This window comes from Arachis duranensis, chromosome 5 (assembly GCF_000817695.3).
Source record: "Arachis duranensis cultivar V14167 chromosome 5, aradu.V14167.gnm2.J7QH, whole genome shotgun sequence".
NCBI lineage: Eukaryota > Viridiplantae > Streptophyta > Magnoliopsida > Fabales > Fabaceae > Arachis > Arachis duranensis.
In genome coordinates, this window is record NC_029776.3 from 81,152,167 (window position 1) to 81,159,547 (window position 7,381).

At 32.7% G+C, this 7,381-nt stretch overlaps 1 long non-coding RNA gene across 1 annotated transcript; it reads left to right on the top strand.

The window, feature by feature from the left end:
- Positions 1-2,117: 2,117 nt before the first annotated feature.
- LOC107489729 (uncharacterized) lies at positions 2,118-4,918 on the top strand. Its single transcript, XR_008009389.1, has 4 exons — positions 2,118-2,396; positions 2,939-3,034; positions 3,881-4,031; positions 4,488-4,918. It is a non-coding gene; the product is annotated as an uncharacterized LOC107489729 (long non-coding RNA).
- The last annotated feature ends 2,463 nt before the right edge of the window (positions 4,919-7,381 follow it).

Here is a 7,381-nt window from a genome sequence, read left to right on the forward strand (position 1 = left end):
CAACGCAGGGACGAGCGGTGGGAGAAGAGAGTTGGTTGAGTGTGAAGAGAAAGGAGAAGCCAAATGGGTAGAGTTGGATTTTTAAGTTTTGATTGGGGGTATTTTAGGTACAAAATGTTATTAAAGTTTCAGTCCCCGTCTTTAAAATTTTCAGTCTTCAATGTCTCTACTTTTTGGAGGTACTAAAATACTAAAATTTTGAAAATAGAGATAGAAATTTAAGTACCAGTCTCTGGCTCAACAAATTATAATACTGAGTCTCTGTCTTTTCAGTCTCAATTTTAGTCTCGGCAAACAAACGCTATCTAAGGGTCGTGCTATTGTGCTGAATGAAATTTGTTTTCTCAGCTGCTGGAACGATGTGGCTATGTTAAGGGGTTAACGCGTGTTGTGATGCTGCAAAAAACCCTGCAAATTGCTGCTGCATTTGCAGAACTCATAGAAACTATAAGAGGAACTGTTGGTAGTGTTGCTGGATTAGTAATAGGTAATCCCATGATTAATCTGTTGGACTTTTTGTCTACTGTCCCGAAGAATATTTTTTATCTATGGTGTTTGGGTTTAGTTTTTTTATCTGGTCTAAATATTGTGTGATCCATACAATATGACGCTAATAACATTATGGAGCAAGAAAAAATATGATATTAACCTAAAAAATAATAATAACAATAACAAAAAACACCAAAAGCAAGTGTGTGCTAGGGTATGAAGCCAGTAAATTGGGTTTTTATATTTCTGTTAGATACTTTTTCATCATTTTTTAGTTGGTTTAATGGTACCGACACTAATCAATCCTGCTCCCGTTGTTTCTCCTTCATATCCTTCAATTTTTCAGACCTTTTAGAATCTTCTACCGTCAGCCTTTGCCCTCTTGACACCGACAAAAAATCTGAGTTATCCTAACTCTTTTAACACTTCTTTTCACATTATTATTATTATTATTATTATTATTAAACGGAGACTAAGTCCAAAGAAAAAGAAGAATTACAACATTATCCTAATCCATTTATTTTACAAAAATAATTCAACTACAAAAAATATTACTAANCTCCTAGCCCAAATAATACAAATCTTCATCCATTGCATTTGTTTTTTATTATTTCTTTAACCCCTTTTATTATGTTGCATTCAGTAACAACATAAGTTCATCACTTAACAAAAATATTGGATTCAACATCCAAAAATTTAATAATTTAATTATCACCACCTCATTTTTAATGCTAACCTAATCTTGCATCAGTAAACATTAAATTGACCCACAATATCTGTACTACCTGAATCTCTAATAGAATTTATCTCTTTTAATCAAGACAACTCTAACATATTTCACGTGTATTCATCAAAAGACGTCCACTTCTTTTTTTCACATGCTGAAAAATTTGTCATTCTTACCATAGCACTGCCCTAACTGGAATTGAAATACTAGCAGTTTTGCGGCGAGTAATTTAAAAATCAAAATGAGAAAAGTAGTGTGAGAAGTGGGAAGGCAAGTGAAGTAGTGGGTGACTATCTTATTGTGGATCAACCATTTTGTAGGGTAAAATACATTTTTACTTTTACATTGGCCAAGGTTTATGTTATTTCTAATTTTCTATATTACATGTTTTTGGTGATGCCAAACAATGCCCAAACAAGTTCAACGAGGCCCATTAGTTTAGTTATGGACTTACGGCAATGGATATATAACTGGCCTAGTATTGCACAAAAAAGAGTGTCCTAATAGAAACATCCATTATTTAACCAACTTGAGTTGGTCGAGTGGTCAGCTCACTCGTCTGCTTAAGCAAGTGTCGGGAGTTTAAACCCCGCCTTGTGCATGCAGTAACTCATTGGCCAGCAACAAACTCTTAAATAGAGCTCAGATCCGCGACATATTAATCTTTAACTTATCGAGTTGGGAGATACTGTTTGGATAAACTAAAAAAAGAAACATCCATTATTTCTAATTTTTTTAGAAAGATAGCTAAATTAGTCATATAGCTACCTAAATTTGTGACTCTAATTCTAAGGGTCTCCATTAATTAACATTGTGACATTTATAATATAATTTTTTTGACCGTCGGTAATGGAGTTTATATCTCTTTCTACTTTTCCTTTTACTTTCCATTTCGTCTAAAACCTTGTTTGCTGCTGTTTGAGATGTGATGAGAAGAGACAAGAAATAGAGAAAGTTCACCGTCGCAGTTCGCATTCGCCGTTCACCATCGCAGTTTGCATTCGCTGTTCACCGTCGCTCGTCACAGTTTACGTTTGCTGTTCACCGTTGCGGTTCGCGCTCGCCTTTCACTGTTCGTCGTCCCTCGCGTCGTCCTTTCTCTTCCCCTCTTTTATGTGTGCGAAACCTAATTCCCTATTTGGCGACTTTTTTCTTCTCTTCCAACCTCACTGAACACTGAGTATTTAATTGTTCTTCTACTATATTTTTCTCTGCAATTTCTTTATTGTTGCTGCAATTTACCGTTATGATTATATCCTCATGTTCATACTTGCGATTGTTTCTTTGAATTCTCTTATATCATTTTAATTTTACCTGCACTCAACATGTTCAATGAAATGCTTCAACCAGATTTCTTTGAATGCTCTATTTGTTATTTCTTCTCTTGATTCCTTTGATGTTTTTTTAGGCCAGCAAGTTCATAATAATAATGTATGTGTGAGTACCAAATTGCCAACTTGAAGAGAATTATATGATCTCTAGTTCACCATTCTCATAGAAGAGACACGTGTAGTACATTTAATTTTATGAGATTGAGATATTGTAGGTAGCTAGGAGCCTAGGAATCAAATGTAGAACCAACCAAGTATTTATGAGAGTTTGTTGTCTCATAATTGTGATAGAAAGTAGAGACCAACAGATTCAGTTAAAAACTTAAAATGGAACCATTATAGACTATCTGTCTATATGACTGATTTTATTAGTAGTTTTAGTGCTTCATAGAGCTCAGAACTAGTTATCTGCTGTTGGTGCTTAGAAAAATAGTAAGAAAGCAACTCTAGTTCTCTGTCAAAAGTTGAAGAATTACTGGACAAAGAGGTGAGATCTCTAATACATGTTTCTTTTAAACCATTGTATTATTCTAGTTCTTTTTTCTTTCCCAAGTTTTCAACTATCACTACAACAAATTGAATATATAGCTACACTTATTGTTATTATTCTGAGTATTGAAAAAGCAAGAATAGCATTATACTGAATCTATATATATAGCTAAGGGGGCTCATAATAGTAGTAAGGTTATGTGTTACTCCTAGCTTGGATGTAAGTTGAATGTGATGAATGAGTATAAATTTTCTATGACAATTATTTGTAACATTTTCAGTTGATACTTTATTTATTTCTTGTTACTATTTTTAATTATTAAAATTTTCTATCCATTTGGGTAGTTGAATGATGAATTTAAGCGCTCCCTGTCAAAGAGTGTTATCAGATGCAGAATAGATTACTCATTTTCCTTATTGTTTCCTAAAAAAATAATATAAAGATATAACATAATTTGACTGACTTGTATAAATCAAATCACTTTTATATTTTGAACTTAAATTAATTAAATGTCACTTTTATATATACACTTCATAATGGTTATCTCATGAGGCAGATTTCAACTGAAGAGGTATTAACAACAGATTTTTTATTGTTAAAGTACTCCTCCTATGTGATTATCTTTTAGAAGAACAAACTCACTTGCATATTTAATATGAAAAAATTTTGTAGGGTGGTCAAAGTTCTAAAACTCCTATGTGTATTTTGCTTCTGTAGTTAGAAGAATTAACAAATCTAAGATTTGCTTTCTGTTTTCCATTTTCTTTACACTTTGCTACGATTTGTTTGCCTTTTATGTATATATGGATTGAAATTATTACATGGATAAAACCTATGAAACAGATATGGGATTATCAGGCTAAAAATTGTGTCCAGACTTTGGAGGGTCACACACACACAATGTATCTGATGTATGCTTTCATCCTGAGCTCCCTATAATTATTACTGGTTCTGAGGATGGTACAGTACGAATATGGCACTCCACAACGTATACGTAATTGGAGATTCATAGAATACTAAGTTCTAAGCTTATCTTCAATTTGCTTAGTTCCTTATGGCCTTTCAGCCAATTGTCATCAATAACTTGTGGAACTTGAATAATTTAACTAACCTTGACCTTTGATCATAGGTAATGAGGGTTTATAACACTTTTTTCTTCCCTAGAAACAATGATATTTTGTCTCATGTTTCTTTTTAACCTTTCCTTTCATGCTGTTTTTGTTAAAAGATTATACTCTATAGAGAGTTCTTTTTCATGACAATGATGCCTGGATTCGAGATTCACCAGAGTGGAATGGATTTCATCTGATTCTTCTAATTGTATTAACAATTTTCCCATCAATTAAGCTTTCCTTTCTATACTTGAAGATTGACTAAAACTAGTTTGAAGTATGGATATAAACATATTGTGGCCATTTAACAATTTTATGGTGGTTTAATCTGCTTTCAGGCTTAAGAATACATTGAACTATGGTCTTGAAAGAACATTATTTCCATTCAAAATATGGTTTATTCTGGTGTACCTATGTATTTTTAGAGACGATAACAATGGTTGCCATTGGTAAATATGACTTCTTTTTTTAATTTATAATTAAAAAATCCTTGAAAAATCATGCTGGTTGTTCATGTATTTTTGTGTATTTCTATATACTGTTTGTAGATCTGTATACTATTTGGAGATGATGATAATGCCGAATTGAAAAAAACTTAAAAGGGAGTTCGCCGTTTGGTTAGGCGAACTTGCCAATTTTTATAGAGTTCGACGGACCAATGAAAAAAAAATCGTATTTTGGGAATTAAAGTCCAAAAATCATGTTTGGAGAAATATGAATTTTTTTATTTTATTATTGAAAAAAATCCTAGTTAAAATTATATACTTGTTTTTATGGTAGTGTGGTTCGATTTCTGGAATCACGAGGCATGATAGAGGATGCTCTTGAAGTAGCTATTGACCCTGACTATAGGTTCAAATGTTCAATCTAGCCATGCAGCTTAGGAGATTAGTGGTTGTAAAAGTAAGTTAAAAAAATTTCATGTGCTTAAAAGGAGATAGCCATTGACTTATAAAAGTTTTATAATGTAACTTACTGATTACTTTCTTGTTTTACTTTAAATTATGAGAACTACTCATCCTTTTTTCTCTTCTTCGATCAGAGCATTACCACAGAAGTGCAGAGTGAGTCTAAATGGAAGCAGTTGGGAGAATTAGCCATGTCTACTGAAAAAGTGTTTTTCTTTATAAATGCTTATCATAGTAGGATTTTAAATATTTATTGTTATTGTCACTGTTAGTAATGATCTAGGGGCTTTGATGTTGATCATTTTTCTTAACTAATGGATTTCTAGCATGATTTAATTTAATCTTTATTAGCATGTTTATTTACTGCATTTCATGAATTCTCATAAAATTGTTATTGGCAATATTCTACAAATGCATTCTAATCATTGCATTATTTCATTTGCAGAGGACAAGAGTTGCTTGTGAAGCAATTGTTGAAGCTGGGTACTATTGAGGTTGAAGGTGAAGCGAAGTTGCGGAAAAAAGTTGAGGATTAAGTTATAAGTACAATTGTTAGTTTCATATGTTTGGATTAAGTTGGGATTTTTTGAATTTACATTTTATGGATTATGACTATTTAAAACTTGTAGAATTCAACTTTTGAAATATATTATTTTTATTTTGTAAAACTTGTGCGATTGAGTTTAAATTTATTGAAATATAATGCCATTTATTATTTTGTATGTAGACACAAATTATTATTTATAATAGAAATAATTTTTGCAATAATTAATAAAAGAAAGCATTGATGCTGGAGAGATTATGACAATTTAAAACAGTCACTAAATAAAGAAAAAAGCTGTCACAGAAATTAGTAATATATCTAAAAACTGTTATAAAACTAGTAACTTAGTGACGGTTTAAAATAGTTATGAAATATAAGAAAAAACTGTCACAGGAATTAGTAATTTAACAACAGTTTCAAAACGTCACGAAATACATCATAAAAAATACCTTTACAAGTGTTACAAATTAGTGACGGTTTTATACTTCAAAAATCGTCAAAAACAATTTTGCGACACTCCCTACCAAAGGTGGTCCAAAACTGTCACTATGTCAGTTGGCGATGCTCAAATCTGTGACGCTTTTTTTAACCGTTGCAAAACCATTTAGTGACAGTTAAAACCATCGCCAAGCATTAAAAAAAACGTCGCCAAAATGCTATTTTGTTGTAGTGGGTCAAACTGATAGTAGAGACATGAATCTGGTTAGTTGGAAGGTGTTGATCACCCTTAAGAAATTTGGTAGCTTGGGAATTCGAGATCCATTTTGTGCTAATATTAAAAATTCTAGATCCGTTTTGTGCTAATGTTGCTCTTCTTGTGAAACTAGTTTGACAATTTTTTCATCATCCAAACAAGTTATGGGTTCAATTGTTGGCGAAAAAATATTGTTCCTCTCCCAAAAACTATTTTTGTCGGTCTTGAGACACGAGCTCTTATATTTGGAAGAGTATATGTAAAACTTGGGATCTCTTGAAGGATGGTTTTGTTTGAAGTATTGGGAATCTAAACCAGAATTTTTGATTTTTTAATTGGAGAAAAGAGGGGCATCTTTGTCATGAGATGAATTATGTTTACATTTCTGACTCGGATCTTCAGATCTTGGATCTTTGGTCATCTGGACAGTGACACCTTCAAAATATCTATTCTTCTCTAAACTAATTTTTGTAAGGCAACATTCTTTCCTATAATCCAGATGTGCAAGTTTGTTCAGTGGTAGGATGGTTTTGGTTTAGTGTGACGTCAAAGGTTTATGACTCTCGTAGTGGTTACTTGTAGCTCAGTAAGAAGAAGTTTGGTTGAGAGGACCAGGGGAATTGGCTTTGGTTTTGGCGTCATCTTCTTCTGGAAAAATATAAATTCTTGGCCGGACTTTGTCTTAGAGAGGCTCTACCCACTGCTGCTTTTCATTTCAAGAGGGACATCTCACTAACGGACAGCTGTCCACGATATTTTTTTGTCAGAAATTGATTGTTCATTATCTTCGAGATTGTCCAAAAGCTCAACTAGTTTAACAAGCTTTGGAGATTTATGATCAACCTCTGAATTTGATGAACTGGTTCTTACTTCATAGTAAAGAGCGCCATTTTAGATTTTTTCTGGTCTATAGTGGATATGGCATTCCAAGAATAATGAGATCTTTCATCCATACGAGTCTTGGCCTCTAAATAAGGTGACTAGTGTGGCTTTGTCCTTTGAAAAGAAGTTTGGAATATTTTTGAGTTGTAACGAGTTTTTATCTCCTCTACTATTAGTTGCTCATGGATTCTTCCTCAGTAGCTA